Genomic DNA, 20,060 nt, shown 5'->3' with positions numbered 1-20,060 from the left:
TTTAAGTTAACAGTGTGTATTGTTTTCGTTTTCCCATCTCGTTTGATGAAATGTGGATTCTCGAGGAAGATGGGTTGTTGATTAGGATTGCAGACATGTTCGCACATGGTTGAGAAATTCAGTTTTTGCGATCCCCTGAAGTTTAGGGTGAATCCTCTCACTTTGCAGGTGGTTTTACCGTTCTTGGTTTGGTAGGCATAATTCTTTGGACCACCGGACACAAAGGTTGTGATGTAATCATTATCGTCCAATTCGTTAGTTAACTCACCGAGATAGTCACCAAGAGCTGGCATCCAATCATCGGGTTCACTTGTAAAGATAACAGAATCTGTGTCAAAATACAGAACCCTTGTTTGAAGACGTTCTAGTACAGAATAGAGTTTGAGTCTTGCATGTGCGGTAGTGAAAGCTGCGATGGCAACATTCGTCTTGTCTGATCCTGATACAAATCCTTCCCCGTGAGTATAATAAACTTCTATGCACTCATCATTGACAAACTGAATGTTTTTAACCTGCGTTGACTCACATGAGAGGAGTCGAAAGTAGCGTTCTAACTCCACTTGAGGCATGTTATCACGCTGTCCAAATTTTCCCCCTTTGAAAAAAGAAAAAATAACCATACTTTAGTTTGTTGAAACCTAGAAAAGTGATTTTTAAACTGAAGGAAATGATACTTCTCGTTCACGTGCTTATAAAGACATTGCACGCACGGCATTGGTACGTCCTCCGAAGAACGCGTGACGAGGCTCTAAGGGCGTGTCAAACTTGAGTCTTTCAATAAAGGACTTCATCTCTATGTTCGTGGTCAATTCTTGTTTAAATTCGCATTCCCATTTCACTTCTACCTGGAATCCAAGCTTCTTGAAACGTTCAATCTTGCGAATGGTACCCTCAAGAAGGTCTTCCATACGCGTCTCGTTCACAGGATTCACTGTGTCAGGTAGATAACATTTGTCACAACCATGCCACAGGCACCCCATGAATTCATACATGGTTTTTTTGGCGGGATCATAACTGTCAACATAGTTGTTATCTATGCGCTGTTCACCCCCATTTAGAGTGTGCAGAATTCGGTCACCTTTTTGGTGATGAATCCAGGACAGCCATTGGAGGGCCACAGTGTTTGAATGGATCGAGGTTGCAGACTTCTTCCATCAACTTTAAATTGTAAGCAACATCGCCTCAGAATGCCCACGTCACTAAGACAATATTCTTCTATTTCCGTTGCAAAATCAGACGTAATCTGCATTTGTTAATTCTTGATGCCACCTCAGGAATTCTTCTCGCTCTTTTGTGCTCATACCAGCGGGATCGTAATTTTCAATAGGAGGAAGAGGGCTAACATATTGTTGATTTTCTTTACGATTAAAGAAGTGTGGAAAATAGCCTTTCTTAAGTTCAGTCAGGCCAAACGTTTTCGCTAATGCTTTGAGCGGCATGGGGAGAAAATTGAGGGAGTCCCGGAACTTGATTTCAGTTTCTTTTAGTTTCATGGACATGATTTTCGCACCATTCCGGATAAGACTCGGAAGGATAGACTCTTTATAAAATTATTCACAAAGTAGAAAGCCATCATAACCTCTCAGATTATGAGCAATGACGATAGCGCCCTGGTGGGTGCCATCTGATAACCATGTCCCGAATTGATTAATGCAATCATCGCCTTTAAATATCATCTCAAACCCCGTCTCATCATGTACTACAAGAAGGTTGGCAATGTGTCGATCTTCGTCTTGGCGTGATTCTATGTCGAAAAATAAATACTCTTGCCTCTCCTCTTCTTCCGTCTCTTCTTCTTCAACTTCATTACTAACCATCTCCTCAGAAATCCGTGTTCGTTTTCTTTGACCTTTTTTCCTTTTGTTCGGTTTTGACTGCTCTTCACTCGAATCTTCCACTTGATTGACGATCGGTTTCATATAACATCTGTGCTTATTTGGGTCAACATATTCTTCACAGTTCCAACACATTTTTTTCCCCAGACATGTGATCTTCTGGCTTTCTTTTTTGTTGCGACAGAACTTTGTTGCATTGTTTACATTTATAAAACTTTTGACACACGGACTGCCCTTCTCTGTTAGGTCGGTAGTGATTCGCATAGCACTCATTTCCAGCGAATATTCTTTGGCAGGTACCGCATTCTCTCCAGGGCGCTCTCTGTGTAATTCCGAGACACCCCTCTGTAAAACAACATTTGCATACCTTACTGCAATGATGTTTGTCTTTCGTATTGTACGCTCTCTTGCATTCCAAACACCAATGGCTCTTCCCCAGAAAGCTAGAGACAGAAGTGGTCACGTCAAAATGGTTTTCGAAGTGATACAGATAAATTCGTTTTTCTCGCCTGGGCCCTTCGTAGACAATGACGTTGAAATGTTTGGCGGACAGGACGATGATTTGGTAGTCGTAAAGCACTGCTTCGAATTTGGCGACTTCAAGAAGTCCACAGAGACCCTCTTGGACACCAGCTTTTTGATGCAGCTTCTGACCGAGTAACCGTTGCTGTTTACACCCTTTTCGAATTACAGTCCATTCAGGATCTTTCTCTTGTCGTGCAATGTCCGTTACTATGGCGCGAGCGCGAAATAGAGAATCTTTGTTTTTTATGCGAAGGACAGATGGCTTGCTGTCTAGGAACCTGGACAATTTAAAACCATAATGCTTTCTCTTACGGGAGGCTACACCACCTTGAGGCATACCGATATGGACTAGGTGAACTTGCATCCCGTCTTGAAGGCTGACCTGTTCGTTGGATTGCAAGACTCGTTGCACTCCACCCATAATCCTCTCTGCATTCAGTTCATGGCGTGGCATAAAGGGAAGGGAAATAGGGTAGTCGACTTTGAAGAACAAAACGTACAAGATCATTATCAGGCATACCTGATGTCATTTCGTGTACTAGGGAATCAAAAATGTTGACAAGCTGTTCCAGTAATGGTTGTTCTTCGGATCGCGGGTTTAAGGAAAGCAGATAGTCTGTGGTGGTGGTATTAAACTTGCGCACGTTTCTTGAGGCCATTTGACGGAGAGTATAATGCTTGTCAGAATTCCATAATCTTTGTCCACCTCCAACCTGCTCCTCACCCAGCAAACATTCTTCATCTTCCAACTACACACAAACAAAGTTAAACTGTATGAAAACTCACAAAAGCAAATCAAGATGGGTGACCACTGGTAAAGTCAAAATAATTTGGACTTATTAACTTAAAACGGGTACGTGTAATATACTAATCATACGTTATGACATGATAATAAACTGATTTACTTGCCAAAAAAAACATGAAAGATATCGCAACAAATTTTAAAAAGTAGCAGCAAATGAAAAAAGAAATGCAATGCGAATTAAAATAGTTGTTGAAAATTAACAAAACTAGCTGCAAATAAATAAAAACGATAGTTGCTGCAAATACATAAAAAGTAGAGTTGCTGCAAATAATTTAAAGTTGCTTCAAATAAATAAACAGTAGAGTTGCTGCAAATTATTAAAAGTTGCTGCAAATTATAGTTGCTGCAAATAATTTAAAGTTGCTTCAAATAAATAAATAAAACCTAGTTGCTGCAAATTATTAAAAGCTGCTGGAAATGAATAAAAACTATAGTTGCTGCAAATTATCAAAAGTTGCTGCAAACAAAAAGTAAAAACTTCTGCGCGCGCATGACTCGGGAAGGACTGGCACCATGATAAATCACACATATGCCAAACATGGCGGCTCTGAGGTGAAAAGCGTGCGAGAGATCTGTCTTCGAGCTTTCAAACATGTTTTGTAGCACCTGTAGCGTAGAAGTTCTATCTAGCGATGACAAGTTTTGCTACTCTTGTGGCCGAGAGTTGGACGTCCAGGCATCAGCTGATGAGTTAATAACCGAAATGTTTCACCGTAGTTACCAGTACGATGTTATAGTTGCTCTACTGGAAAAAAAGGGCCACAAGATGCACCTGAGAACACTGAAAAGAAGACTAAGTGACCTTGGACTTAGCAGAAAAGGGCGTGATGTCATCGAATCTGAAATTGAGTTACTTATCAGAAGAGAAGGCGAGGGTGCAGGAAGACTTGATGGCTACAGAAATATCTGGCACGCCTTACGCTTAAGTCATCATGTCCATGTTCCTCGTCCTCTGGTTGCTCGTTTGTTGAAAAAGATTGACCCTGATGGTGTGGAAGATAGAAGAGCAAGACGTTTAAGGAGACGACAATACTTATCTCCAGGACCCAATTTTTGCTGGCACGTAGACGGTATGTTATGACTGAGATTTGATGACATTTTGGCTGACCTTTTGAGTTGTTTATATTCAGCTTCCTTGATATCGAAATACTTTAAATTCGACATAGTTCTTGTAATAAAATATATTCATATAAAATAATAAAATAAATGGTCACTAGTGTTTGCTGTAATTTATATAGGTTGGAAAATGCATGTATATTTGTGACAGCCTGGTTAACTTGATCCATTTATTCTCAGGCTTTGACAAGCTGAAGACATATGGGATTCCCATACATGGATGTATTTGTGGTTATAGCCGAAAAATCCTCTGGCTTGAAGTAGTGAAGTCCAATAATGATCCAACTTCAAGTGTCCCTGCAAAGCTTTATTTAGACACTGTCCAAAGTTTAAAAGGTTGTCCAAAGATTGTAAGATCAGACTGTGGGACAGAAAACGTGACATTAGCAGCAATGCAATGCAGCCTTAGAGCCCTTCATACGGATGAGTTTGCAGCAGAGAAAGCCCATAGGTTTGGAACTTCACCAGCCAATCAACGCATCGAAAGGTTGGTGGTCTTTTCTACAACGCAACCGCTCAAGCTGGTGGATTTCCTTTTTCAAGGATATGTCAGAATCTGGGGTACTCAATTTGGGTGATACCTTTCACATGGAGTGTTTGTGGTTTTGCTTCATGAAAGTGATTCAAGCTGATCTTGATAAAGTTAAAGATCATTGGAATAGCCATTACATCAGGAAATCGAGGCATGACACTGTCCCTGGAGTTCCAGACATATTGTTTTATTTGCCTGAGTACTCAGGAAGCAGGAACTGTCTGCAGCATGTTACACAGGCCCAAATAGATGAACTGGAGGAGCATTGTCATTTTCCGCATGAGGTGGACATATACACAGAATATTTTGAGACAGTATTTGAGAGCGAGAATAAGCAACATCCCAACAATGAAAAAGAAGCATTTGATTTGTTTCAGTTTTTTATTCAACTGCAAGAACTTTGATTTGAAAATAACCTGGCAATTAAGAAGTTTGCTTTCTGGTTATAGTTCTATGGCAAAGTCATGAAAATTTTGAGGAAAAACTTTCTAACACAGAGAACAAAGAATTTAGTGCTAATTACATGAATTACACAAAATGGTATTATGGTTCATGGATTTGGTGCATGTAACATCGTTTAAAAGGTTTCTTTCAAGTTAAATATACTTAATATTTTTGTGCTCAATTCTGGTATTGTAACTAAGTTGTCAACACGGTGTACAGACAACAATTTATTAAAAAACTTAAGCACTTGTCATCGACAAAAGCACTTCTCATAGTAAAATACACCTATAAAATGTGCTGGTGATGAAATGTTAAAACACATGCATATATTCCAAGATTTAAACATTGAAAACATTTTTAAAGTTACTTGCTCCCGTGCTAAAGCAAAGACAAAGATATTGTCTCTTAAATCTGAACTTCTGTATCAGTCTAAACTCACACTGTGCCAAGAAAACAAAGACACATCTATTTCAAACTTTTCGAAAGCCCAAGCTATCTTTGATGGCACTGATCATAAGGTTGTTAAACTGCTCAGTTTCTGAGATACCCCTTGGTAGATATAGCTGCAAAGAACATGTTGAGGCAAAGGGCCTTCTCTTTTCCAATGCTTCAACATCAAAAAACTGGACTTTAATCATTCTTGAAAATCCATTAGGTGGAATTCGATCGGCACCAGTGATGAATGCTAGCAGGTCTTCCAGAGAACAAGGTACTGACCCATTTGCAGCCTGCAAGATTAAATTCATACCTTCAGTTTTTTTATCACAGGGAAATATCCCCTTGAAGTCATGTAATTGTACCAAAAAATGGGCATCCTGTAAGCAGACACAATTTCAAGGCCCCAGCCATGTCTATTTCCTTCAAAAGTTTGAAATTCCATAAGGAACAATTTTGTCAAGTGTACTGAAAAGTGATTTCCATTTGTCTATTTTCACAATGCACTGACAGCAAAGTTCACAAAGCAAAATAACAATCATTGCTTTTCTATATTGATAACACAAAAAAAGTACACGTCTGTCTAACTAACTTTGTACTCAAGTTAGTGGAAGAGCTAGGTTTCAAAACAGGTACTTACTTAACCAAAAACAAAGATATTATAGTTCAAATAATAATTAGTTACTGTGTTCATATTGACATAGCTGGAAGACAATATTAACTCAGGTTGAAAAAGTTAACCTAAAGACAAATCTGGCTTGTAACACATTAATATTGCAACAATAATAGAGCGGTTTTCAATTGAGTGTAGAAAGTAATTAGCGAATTGCTTTGGTTTATGATTACTTCACTCAGTAATTGGCTCAAAGTTCTCCCACCACTTTTTCAACCAATCAGAAGTGAAACCAAAACCAATCGTGGCTCGCGTGTACACCGTTTCCCACGCTTTGTGTCGGCTACTTGCAATTAGTTCAAGTTTTGATTGGTTTACCAGATTGTCTCCGTCCTTTTTGGTTGGCCAAAGTAAGTACTTTGGTTTTAGTTTTACGACACTCGATTGAAACTCGCTCTAGTACCTGGTAGTATTGTTGTTACAATATTAATGTGCACTGTACTGGTGAAATCTTATTGTTGTTAAATAATTACCTTCATGAAAAACTGATCAAAACAGTAAATGCTGTCCTCTTCTTCAGCCCTTTTGATAAAGCCTTCTTCATCCCAAACCACTGCATACACACCTCTAAACTGATTGACGGTTAAAGGTTCAGCATTGTGGACAAACAGTGGAAGGAATACCTAGGGCCATTTCTTGATGTAGTCTGTGAATAAATTCCCTACTGAATCCATTCCATCAATGAACTGGTCAATGGACGGTTTGGCTCTGAATCACAAGATATTAATGTGCATGAGGAACAAAACAAAATGTCATAGTTTCATTTCTCTTATACTTTTCTGGCAAAATTATTGTCAGCACTGCCCTCATTTTAGCCAGTAGCGAGAATTCTGTTACCATTGAATGATGACATTTTGGGCTTTTACAATATGTGAGCCCATTGCATTATTTTCAAAATCTAAATACGTTCATATTAATTTATAGGCAATTATTTCCTCTACACAATTACTGTGTATTACTTGTATTACTGAGTGACTTAACAGCTACAATCTACCTGTAGTAGAGTGATTCCTTTATCACTTGCAAACACATGTTCCCCTTGCTTGAATTGTGTGTTGTTATTCCGTGATCCCAAAACCAATTGCTGTGTTTCTCCTTAATGTCAAGAAAGGCTTGATCATCAGTTGCATCAAACAATTCCTTTGCAATTACTGCAGCTTCCTCATCGCTGAGTGCTGAAATCGCTCTGGGGATATTTACATATTGTGGTAGCTGAAGCATGAGAAAATATGCATCTTCATTCATAGCATGCAAGCCTGGGCCATTGTGCAATAGGCTCCAGGCAACAAATTGGCCTATAATGAATGGCTTTTTCTTTTCAAGCACTGCATGATTGTGGCTGAATACAAGTGAAGATTGGTTTCCTTCAAAGACCCCAAACTCGCCAGCTATTGTCTTAAGTAATAGCCTGAAAAATTCTCCCTTTGGGCCCCCAAGATCCTCTGCTTCCTCCCCGCTAAAGTAAATAGAAGGGATTTTGAAGTAGTCGAAGCTTGGTTCCTTCAGTGCATTTAGGCACGTCTGCAGCAACCTTTTCCTCGGAACTAGAACTTCACAGGTTTCTTGGCATTTAACTCGTTCTTGGAACTTAAGCAGTGATTCCATCAACTTTATGTCATCTTCTGGGTGGATGTCCTCCTCTAAACTTCGAGCAATTGCAGCTTTGATTAGCTCCCCTTCATCTAAATTGTCATCTGTATTACCCCATAAGAAATCTTGGATGTCTTCAAATACATCACTACAACCACCCAATGCTGCCCCTTGATGAAGTTGCTTGTCAGTAGAAGGTTTCATGAAACCTGTTACAGGAAAATAAGTGGTACAAATGTCAGTAAGTATTATATTAGGTTAACTTACTATTTCTTTCTTCCCTCACAAATTTTTTTTTTTTTTTCCTCACAAATGCATCATGAAAAGCCTTGCCATTAAAATCTGATGAAGTTGTTGAGCGTACTGGATGAAAATGATGAGCAGATTTAGGCTCCTGAAAAAAAAAAATTGTTCATCAGTTGCAACAATTTACTGTACACACAGTACATCTACATATACCACGTCTTTGTACCTGTTTACACTGAGGTTCCACTACATCAAAGACACATTGTCCAAGATCATCATCACTTCCATTGTCTATATTTAAAGTAACAACCTGCAAAACCGGAACAGATACATTATTAATGGGAAAAGATCTGTATAAACTGTAAATGACTGTTCACAGTTGTGTACTCACAAAAAGTATGTATTGCAACTATGTCCACTTTGAGCAATGGACAAGGTCCTAGCCAGGGTTTTCCAAGCATACACCAACATTGCAAGCAACAAAGTCATGCTTTTACAAGTGTTTGATAAAATTTTGAAACTTCTAGTCTATGAAATACTGTTTCCTGCATAACTGGTATTTGTGTTAGCCAGCACTCTACCTAGCCACAATGCTTCTTACAAAATAAACAGACAATACCTAGAGGTTAAAAAAAAAGACCAATGTTTGATATGGATCGCTGATTAAACCAAACACAGTTTGACCTAGACATTCAGCTACGAGAAGTTGCTAGTTTCAGGTGCCACCAGGAATATCACCACCAAATCTCAGAAATAAGGTGGTTTGGTTTAACTTTAAATATGGTTCAGTTAAAAGATATTTTCTATCTTTCTTTGACATGTTTTCACACTGCACAACTGCAGATACACACAGTGAAACACTGCTGGTGAAAAATACTATAGGGTCAAAAGCATTTTTGTACTTTGGGTACACTGTGCATGCACACTATAGTATACAGTGTTGCACTGTGTAACTTTCTATTTGAGGTACATCTACATGTACAACATGTATGGGAAAAAGGCTACTAGTACCTCTGAAGAAATAATTCACTCATCACAATGAAAAACTTGCCATTTACCTCTTTACATTTGGTGATTGTGCTAGTGACAATTTTAAAAGAATTCTTGAGTGATTGACAGTTAACGTTATTTCCATCGGACTCATCAGAATTGGAAACAGAATTATCAATGCCATCACTTTGTACGTGACTTAAGTAGTCCATGTTGCTACACACATAGAAAACTATGCGTGAATAGGGTTTGCCAAGTTCTTCTTTGTATCTTCGTAATGAAAACTCACTGTTGTGCCAAGTAAAATTACTTTCCACAACCTTCTTGTCTGAAAAAAGTAGCTTGTATCCAACTCTATCGCAACTTTTCACCAGGCCGGTATTGAAACGATTCTGTTTGGAAACTCCTCTGTCCTTTAACACATCCGCGGTAGCACTTGAGTGAATCTTCAACGGTAGGTTACACCCACGTTTCGGAGTCAAGCAACAGTCATCTTTCCAGATCATAACGCCAATTTGGATGGTAACTTCCAAGTCTTGAGCGTTCGACCGCTTTGCAGCCTTTTTGTTGTTATCCTTTGGTTTGAAGCGAGAACATCTCTCATCCCCCTTTCTCTTTCGAAACTCGTCGACGGTCAACGCTGAACGCGAAGCCGGCTTTGGCTTTGGCTCTGCTGATGCCTGGACGTCCAACTCTCGGCCACAAGAGTAGCAAAACTTGGCAGCGCTAGATAGAACTTCTGCACTACAGCTGCTACAAAACATGTTTGAAAGCCCGAGGACATCTCTCTCTCGCGCGTTTTTCATCTCATAGCCGCCATGTTTGGCATATGTGTGATTTATCATGGTGCCAGTCCTTCCCGAGTCATGCGCGCGCAGAAGTTTTTACTTTTTGTTTGCAGCAACTTTTGATAATTTGCAGCAACTATAGTTTTTATTCATTTCCAGCAGCTTTTAATAATTTGCAGCAACTAGGTTTTATTTATTTATTTGAAGCAACTTTAAATTATTTGCAGCAACTCTACTTTTTATGTATTTGCAGCAACTATCGTTTTTATTTATTTGCAGCTAGTTTTGTTAATTTTCAACAACTATTTTAATTCGCATTGCATTTCTTTTTTCATTTGCTGCTACTTTTTAAAATTTGTAGCGATATCGTTAGTTTGTAGCATGTCCCTTGTGGGCCACCGTACAGTTCTGACAAGGCCTCGGATACCATATCAAAATTATATTCAGGTGTCATAGTATCATCGGAAATTATTTGTGAATGGTCTAAGATCTCAGTATCAGGAGAGTGTGTTAATTCCTGTACAAGTTCATTCAGCCAATGATTGGAGCCCTCAGCTCGTGCGATCAACCGTTCTTTCACTTTCTGGATGTTCTCTTCTTCCTTAAACTGACTGTTTAGAAATCGGTCGTGAAATGAAACCAGGTCATGTTGCTCAACAATAGGCATTAGAATCGTCAATTGTTCCCGCGATCTTTTCACGATTTCATTTTTATTCACGGAGGTAATGGCTCGCTCGGCAAAGGTATTCACATGTTCTTTAGTCTTTGGATTATCAACTATGCGAACCAGCCTTTGCCACGCTTCCTCCTCGTAAGTAGCCCAGAATACTTCTAGAATGTCATCACGCATATGTAGCCGACTTATCTTTCTTTTATTCATATGGTATTCATGCAAGGCTTTCTTCTGCTCACGTTGAAGTATCTGAAATTCAGAAGTGCGTGCAACAACTTCATTCTCTTCAGCTAACGGACATGTTTCCACATTGTCAATGCAACGTTTAGTCCCTTTGCTCGCGTTAAACACAGCTTGGGAAACTTTATCGTTAAATCGTACTTGCTTTGACATCTTCTCACTAGTCTGAGGTTTAGCTGTATAATACACACTGACAGCATGATTCCCTCCTTTTATGAACAACTTGTGGACCTCTCAGAAAACGTTAGGATCGAAACCCACCAATAAAATCTGCTCTATCGCCTTCATTCTTTTTAACTTGACTAACTTGTTTTCTTTTTATTGCGTATTCAGCGTTTTTTCTTTTAAGAACGAAAGGTAGGGCGTGCGACCTTTGCTCCTAATCGGATCAATTTGTATGCAAGAAACAATATTCACTGCTGATTGGTGATCGTTAACAGGATGCGACCCCCAGAGAAATCAGTAGGATGAAACACGAGAATCAACTGAGCTTTGTTTATGTAAGAAAAAATGCACGAGTCTGATTGGCGATTATGGTTGATCGGTTTTTGATGATTTCGGCGAATGAAAAGTAAGGTTAAGGAACGAAAAGGTGAAATGACCTTTACTCTAGATCAGAGAAATCTGTGAGAAGTATCACTCTGTTAAACAAGAAGAAACGAAAATGGATCAAAACAACAAAAAACATGTAGAGATCACGAAAGCTATAGTGAATCTTGTTTTTTCTTTCGTTTTCTTTTCAAATTGCAGTAGTTTCTAGTTTTCCAAGAGAATTTCGAATGCCGAAACCTATTGTGTGAATTCTTACCGGGTGCTTGTAAACTACTCAGCGTTAGTTTGAACTACATTCTTAACCGATTCGTGTGCTAGCCTTATATCAACTTCAGTAAACCTTTCCATTTTTTGTCTAAAACAGGTCATGAGACTTTGCTTCATATGCCTCGAGGAGGACACCAATCTTATAAAAACAGAGTGCTGTAGAAACTATGTTCATAAAAGGTGTTTGGAGCGGTAAGAAATACTTTTTCACGGGAATCGGTGTAGCATTTTGAGGTCCCTAAGATGAATCTTAATTTTTATTCACATGGATAAGGATGTTAACACCGTCAAGTGGAAACTGTACCATGTTCCGGAAGGGATTTCGTAAGCCGCATGCAGAAGCACAAGCGGCTGACACGGAATTTATGACCCGCATTGCGGCGCTAAGATTTACAATTGGTTTTCTTCATTCAGTACACAAAGAAATCAGTGTACTTTGTTATTCTTAATTGCTCTTTCAGTAACTTATATGTCGGCGTTCTGTCTTTCAGCTTTGTCCCGAGAATCATCCGAGCACTGAATACGATGAAAGATGTATAGACTGTATATATTTCAATAAACGGTTAAACCCCGTTTGCCTTTGCAATTCAGTATATATTTGCATGCGGAAATGTGGATGAAAATGGGAACAGTGAAACTCCTGAAGGATGTGATCACTGTCAAAGATTACTTGAAATAAACCCTGGGGTACAAAACCACTCTTGAAGGGGGACTGGGGATATGTGACCTATGAAATCAGAACAGTAATGAAATTCCAAATTGCCTTTTCATTTGAGAAAAAAATTCCTACATTTGATAACACAGACTACATATCCCCAGTCCCCTAACCAGCATAGTTTTGTACCCCACTGGAAACGACATTTTATGGTGTGCTTATTAGAAGAACATGTAGTTTCAATCAGCAAATAAAAAAATTCTGTTGTATGCACTTTAAAAGAAATTCTCACACCAATTAAGGAGCACATGCAGAATGTAGTGGCAAAGAACCTCCCATTTCTTTTTCTGGAAACAATCAAACACTGTCTAAAAATAGAACGAGGTACAGTTGTATACTGTACACTACTGGCGATAAATAGCACATCTACCTCATGTATTTAGCTGTCCAAGAGGTTGAAAGTTTTAATACTTATAGCTCCCATCCTCCCAGTCCTCCTATACTCAGGTATAGTAGCTAGGGAGCTTATGCAAGGAAGACGACACTGCTACGAGAACGCCACAAAACAATGGACTTAATGAACAAAAAGCAAAGGCTTTGCACGTGCATTTGCATTCTGGTTTTTTTTTTTTTGGCCGTCCTCGTCCTCACAACGACGGGAATTTACCAAATTTGAGGTTGTGTAGACGACATAGGAACCTGACGAAAAAATAATTATAGTTTTCTTCCCAAACAAGAACACTGTTCATGCCAGTTTTATTCCTGCAATGTTGATACACACTTTATTCCGAGCGACTTGGAGTTATCACAAAATTATTACAAAGGGAAATAATATTTTTAGACGACGCTCACATTGACGTCGGCGTCCTCCTTGCGTAAGCTCCCCATTGGCGCTTTGTGGAAAACCTAATCGCCGTCTGCTAGTTCGACGAGAGTCTCGCATTTCCCTCTTCCTGATTCTGCGGCAGGTTCTAGTGTTGAAAATGGCAGTAAAATGAAAATTGCAATAACATTGATATTCCCTGTCTAAAGATTACCCCTATTTATTTATTATTATGCCATGTCTGTTACTTTTGATCTCTTCTTTGTTTTACGAAGCCATCTGAAGGTCATTTTCGCAAAAACAAGGACCTTAATTACTCATTTGAATTTTAGAGAAACGGTGAGAAAAAGGGCCACTTTATATTTGATCGTCGTCATTATTGTAAATAATAATAATAATAATAATAATAATAATAATAATAATAATTCAGAGATCACACGAATCAGAAATGCCACATGATAGATATGGCAGTCCCATCGGACAGAAATACGTCCGTTACGGTAATGGAGAAACTCTCTAAGAATATTTGAATACGCTACCTGTGGATCAGAATATTGTTCAATCCGGAAAAAAAACGTTGCGGATTCAAAACTATCCCGATACGGGACTAGAGGCTAACTCGAAAACCTACCAGTTTATTTAGCTCCTAGGCTCAAATATTTCATTAATTAAAATTGTAATTATGATTATTTTATCTATTTTATTTGTTTCTTTCCAACTTTAAATTGTACATTAACTATGACCTGAGCAAATAAAAATTCTATCTTCGTGTGGAAGGAGCCTAATTCTTTTTTATGTCTGTTTAATTCAATACTTGAAATTTTTTAACGCTCCATTTTTGCACTTATTTAAAACCAAAAATAAATCACTTTTATTTAATCTTTGGTCATTTTATCACTTTAATTTAATTTAATTTAAGGAGGAGGCTAGAAATGACACTTTACAAGACACTTTACTCTCACAGTGCCTCTCTTCACCCAGGTGTATAAATGGATACCGGCAATTTTATGCAGCTGGGGGTAACCCTGCGATGGACTAGCATCCCATACTACTCCAAGTCGCTTGATGCCTCAGTAACCGGAGAAAAGCGCCGGCCTGATGGGCCACTAGGCTCGAAGCAGACCTCTTTTTTTCACAGAAATAAACATATTCTGTCCTTAGGTATAGTTAGGGTAATCATATCAAGACGAAATTTTGCCGGAGTTTCCCGGCAGCTGAGTCTTTTTTAGCGCACGGTAAAGGGACAAAATTTAAAGCCACAGTCATTGGAGTAACAGGCATCAATACGATATAATGGCCTAGTGATGTAAGCACGTCTGCAAAACCTGTGTTGCAAGTAACCTAATTTCTCCTTGTCTTCGGTGTCGATGTCATCCATCTAGTCAATTTAACTGGGGACTGAATCATGAGTCATGGCGATCGGACGCCTTTGCTTAAGCTCCCGCTCAAAGGTGGATTCTGCTCCTAAGCCTTTATACCTTTAGTGGGGAACCTTGTAGTACCTTTTGGTATTGTTTGTTTTTTTCTTGATTTCAATAGAAAGTGAAGTGCATTGTATTGGTAGAAAACGATCTAAGCGAGGGTCAAGTTCTTCGTCGAATGATGAAAGAATGGCCGCTCTTACCCGCCCGACTTACTCCATGTAATCGATGTCAATCAATATAATCGATAATAATTAATCGATTAATATCGGAAATCGATGAAAATCGATCACCAAAAAAACTGTGAGTATCGATTTCCATAGATTTAAACGATTTTTCTGGTTTCATTTCAATTTCATTGAAAAACGTAATGGAGGCTTTCAGACTTCGATTTCTGCAATTTTAATCGTAGCTCCACTGGCACGTTCAAACCACCTCCACGCCTATATGGCCCTGCTGGGTCTAGACCGCAAGCGGTGCTGAAAGAAACGAAACATTACATGCTAAAAATCATCAGTATAAAAGTCGGGTACAAAACCCGATACATATAGATTACTTCATGGTTGGTGAGTGCGTACGATTTTTATTCAAGAGTTGTGAAGGATCGCGTAAACGAACAAGTGAGCGAAGCGAACGAGTGAGTTTAACGATCCTTCACAACGAGTGAGTAATAAAAACCGCACAAACGAGCCAATCATGAAGTAATTTGTTTATTATATAAGTACAGAGATCATAAAGTTAACGAGGTAAGTGTTAATGGTGAGGCTATCAAACCACCGATCGTGAACAAAAGCCCTAAACAAATAGCAAAATATTTTTGAAATAAAAGAAATCTTTACCTTCCATACCTCGCTTGAGCACTTTTAAAACTTTTTAAGATGTTCTGAAGTATTTTTGTGGAGAAAACTAAGCAGTAAAAGATCAAAACCTTGAAAACCATACACCAGTCGGCCGCCATGTTTACAAATCTGTGCACAGGCCACCCGCGCCAAAGTTCAACATCATATTAGCCAATCAAAAGGCTGATACGACAATTTTTCACCAGTGAAAATAACGATATAGCCAATCAGAGCGTCCATACGTCGTTTTTCACTGTGAAAAAAATAGTATGGCTTCTCTAGCGCAAAGAGACTATATTTATCTCGATCCTTTTTGGAGTGTAAATCTCGGTACGTATATCATAAAAAAGCTTATGTTCTGGTGACCATTAGTGTTTTTTGGTGGGGGAGGGGAGGTATAAATTTTATCGAGACTTATCCTTCCGATTTGAAGAACTAAAGAGGAACTTGACAAGAAACATACCATTCGGTAGTCGCTTCAAGAAGTCATAGGGGTTTTACAAGTTCCGACCTTTTGAATATGTCCGAGCTGTCCGGCTACCAAGAAATGTGCTTCACCTGCCGTTACAGTAAACCCACACTCATGGTACCCTTTCACAACACATTTTATTAAGACCACCTCTCCCCAGGTAATCTTCAAAGTATATTCTGAAGTGGATACGCGGATACGCAGTGGAAAAGACCACCCCTTTCCTAGTAATGTCCTACGTATATTCGGAAGTGGAAACGAGGATATGCAGTGGAAAATACCACCCCTCCCCAAGTAACCTTTTAAGTATATTCTGAAACGGATACGCAGTCGAAAAGACCACCTCTCCCCAAGTAATCTTCTAAGTAAATTGATTTGCGTCATATTTTAAAGATCGGCTCAACAGGGTGAAAGTTGGCAAAGCTGCTGGTGACTGGAATGTGATGAAACGTGGATGCCCTCAAGGATCCTCCTTTGGTCCAACACTGTGGAACCTGTACCAAAATGATCTGTCGTATCACGTAAATGAGATTGCAAATGTAAATATGTATGCTGATGACCATCAGATGTATATAGTTGGCAGCGATATGTCCATTATGTGTACTGATATGGAAAAGGAAGGAAACTCTGCCCTTAAATGGTATAAAGACAACTATTGTCATCTCATATGGCATTTCTGTAAGGCGTCGGATACAAGAAAGGTTGAAAGAATTCAAGAGCGGACACTAAGGATAGTTTATAATTCACATTCAGAAACATATATGAACTTATTAGATCGTGCTAAACTACCAAGCCTTCTTAATAGGAGATTGCAAGACATAGTTATACTCATGTACAAGGTTAAATATAGGCTAGTTCCTGATTTCACTTGTGATATTTTCAGTACTAAGTCTTGCAAATAAAATTTTAGAAACCAGGGCCGGGTTCCTGAAAGGTATAATAACTCTATTCCAGGGATAAATGTGCCTTATTTCAGGCACATTTATCCCTGGAATAGGGTTCATTACACCTTTCAGGAACCGGCCCCTGAATTTTGATATTCCAAGATTTAATTCTGTATTGTATGGTTAACACTCTCTTAGATATCTTGGACCCTTTTTACGGAACAAGCTAGATAAAAACATCACTAAAACGAGCAGCCTATCTAAGTGTAAGTTTCATATTAGATGTAAGGATCTTACTGAACTGATAAATGGCAACAATTGCCCCGCGTGCGTAATTTGTACCTCTTAAAGTGTGCCCGTGTTGTTAGAATTATTTTGATTATTTTAGCATATTGTAAATGTATATATAATTTATAGCTTGTTTCTTATTTGTTAGTTATCATAGTATTCATGATTTATTTTATCTTTATTTTGTGTCCCCAATTAGCGTCAGCTAAATACATGAACACATGAATAAAGTTCATCATCATCGTCATCATCATCAAGACTGAAGTCTAATTTTTCCCAACAATGTGCAGTAAGTCAAATAGTATATAGCATTTAGGGTTGGGAAACCTAGAGTATACCTTAGTGAACTTAATGCAAATGTTTGTACATATATTTTATTCATTTATATTTTGCAGTTTTAATAGTTTCTTCCAAATTGCAATTCACTGTGTTGTAGACGGTGCAATTATTGTGTGAATAAACACCATTATTATTATTTTGTCATCAGTATAGTTATTACACTTCCATTATGAAACAATTAATAAGGGATAATTTTGCATTACGGTAATGTGAAATGTTGACTCGCCTATAAACGTACCGCTAAAGTAATCGCATACTTCATCTTCATTAAATATGACAATTGTTTAATTATGAAATATTTTCTATCAATCTGGTTTTCGTATTTATCCTTTTTGTGTTTTTGTAAAAATATTCAGAAATAAATTTTGTAATTTTGGTGAATAGTTGTTATATATTTAAGCAATAGAGGACATTTTCCGTGTTTACATAACCTTATCTAAACTCGAGGGTGAGTTGGGAGAATTCGAGATAGTTATGAAAACCGGTACCCTGGGTGCCAGATGTTCTATTTTTCTTTCGCGAGGAGCGAGCAGTTAAAACGGGGAAAAATACGAACCTCTGGTCACGGCGGTTTAGAATCTCACTTCCATGATTTGTGATTATGAACACAGCTGCCGATTGGTTTTCATAGTCAGTGACAGTTCTTTCCGAGTAAAAACAATCTAACACTCAATTTCACTGGTTGAACGGCGATAGTGCACCCCAGTGGCCACAAAACCGGTTTTGAGCGCAAGGACTGCTACGAAAACAAAACTGGGGGTGGAAGGTTGTGAATTCGAGCGAGTACTTATAGGTTTGCACAGGACAATACACAGCAAATTCTGGATTTTCGGAGATTTTAGAATTGAAACCTTTTCATGAATTTCATCAAGCGTGAGGATGTGTTTGTGGTCCTGCCATCTGGATGCTGCAAATCTTTGATATTTCAACTTGTACCGAAAGTTTGTTCGAATTTCCATGATCGTGGATTCATTATCCAAAAGCTTCTATCGTAGTCGTTATTTGTCCCTTGAATGCCTTGATTGATTCGCATATCCTAGAGCTGAAAGAAAATCCGATAACTGTGAACACTATAAATAAGCTAGTCACGCGTGAGAAAACTAAACCGCAGCCACGATCGGTAATTAGCTTGTGGTTTTCATGTCGCGTTTGATTGGTTGCTGCACGATGGGAACTGTCCAAATCAAACGTTCTATTCCCAAAGGACTTGATTTGGGTACAACATTGACAGCACTGTAGAAAACCGGTTTGGCAAGATATCTAATTTCGAATTTGCATGGAAGTGAGATTCTAAACCGCCGTGACCAGAGGTTCGTATTTTTCGCCTCTCCGTTTTAGCCGCTCGCTCCTCTCGAAAGAAAAATAGAACCTCTGGTACCCAGGGTAGAAAACCCGAGACGTAATGATAAAAACAGATAAATGCGCGCTACACACGAAAAGCAATTTCATCATCAACTCAACAAAACGTCTGGAAATTGCCGCACCTCCAGCTGAATCTTCCATGTCCAATCACTTTCATTTTCTTCCAAAAGGCGGCAAAAGATGGCTGTAAGGTGGAATTTGCCATATATAACGATCTCACTTCATTTGCATATGTCGATTCGCTGCAGCTTAGCCACAAACGATTTTGACGGATAATTCCTCAATTTTAGCTATCACTAAATTGGTTAATACCATCCTATTTCAAATTTATGCGCATTGCACAAAAATACTAAGTTAATCACCATCAAAAACAGGTGATGCTACTGCATGATCCGGACCTTCAGTTTTTAAAGAGTTACCATGGCCAACCAGACTTGCATTGACATCTTGGGCTGTTTTACCTTTCCTTAAGTTTGGAAAACATTCTAAATTCGAGCTTTTCTACCTGAATTTTTTAGAACCAAAACGATTTGCACATCATGTTTGCAACCTGCGTCATGGTCTATTGTGCTCATTAGCCACCTTAATATATTAATAATTTCTTTCAGAGTTGTTAGTTTGGGAATCACCATAAATAACACTGGGAACTAGATTAATTGTAAGTGCATGTTTTACGTTTTACATACTCTTAACGCAGTCGTCCTTTCTATGCACAGGCTTACTTATACCTTCTGTACGCTTTCCTCATTCTTGATTAAAACATTTCCAATGACATCAATCGTTTTTGGAAAACTCTCAACGTATCGTCAAACACAACCATTTCGATCCCATGCAGTCTACGGAAGTTGAGTACATTGTCAACCTCTTTACGGAATATTTCTAAACGAATTTTTAATTGGCTCAACCGGTACTCTGAATATTGAAGTTATCATGGCCGACCAGATCTGCAGATACTTTTTGGATTCCATTGGACAAATTGCTGAATCTCACAGAACAACACTATTTTCGCTCTGTGTGTTAAACTTTATTTTTTCTCCCGTGGCAACATTTGGAAATACTCTGGCTATTCAGGCGTTGAGGAAAACTTCATTGCTGCCGGCTAATATGAGGAAATTGTTTCTGAGTCTTTCTCTCTCTGATCTTGCCGTGGGATTGTTCGCTCACATAATGCTCGCAGTGGTCTTCAATATAGCAGTCACGGACAACCTTCACGTACTCTGTCCAGTGACTTTAATCTTTTGCAACGTTATTCTACATCTTCTAGCGGGC

At 38.6% G+C, this 20,060-nt stretch overlaps 1 pseudogene; it reads left to right on the top strand.

Moving 5' to 3' along the window:
* The first annotated feature begins 3,757 nt into the window (after positions 1-3,757).
* LOC138031925 (uncharacterized) lies at positions 3,758-5,310 on the top strand (annotated as a pseudogene).
* Positions 5,311-20,060: the final 14,750 nt, after the last annotated feature.

The sequence above is a fragment of the Montipora capricornis genome, chromosome 14, assembly GCF_036669925.1.
Source record: "Montipora capricornis isolate CH-2021 chromosome 14, ASM3666992v2, whole genome shotgun sequence".
Lineage (NCBI taxonomy): Eukaryota > Metazoa > Cnidaria > Anthozoa > Scleractinia > Acroporidae > Montipora > Montipora capricornis.
Note: the sequence above shows the minus strand (reverse complement) of the source record. Positions and strands in the feature narration are given on the sequence as shown.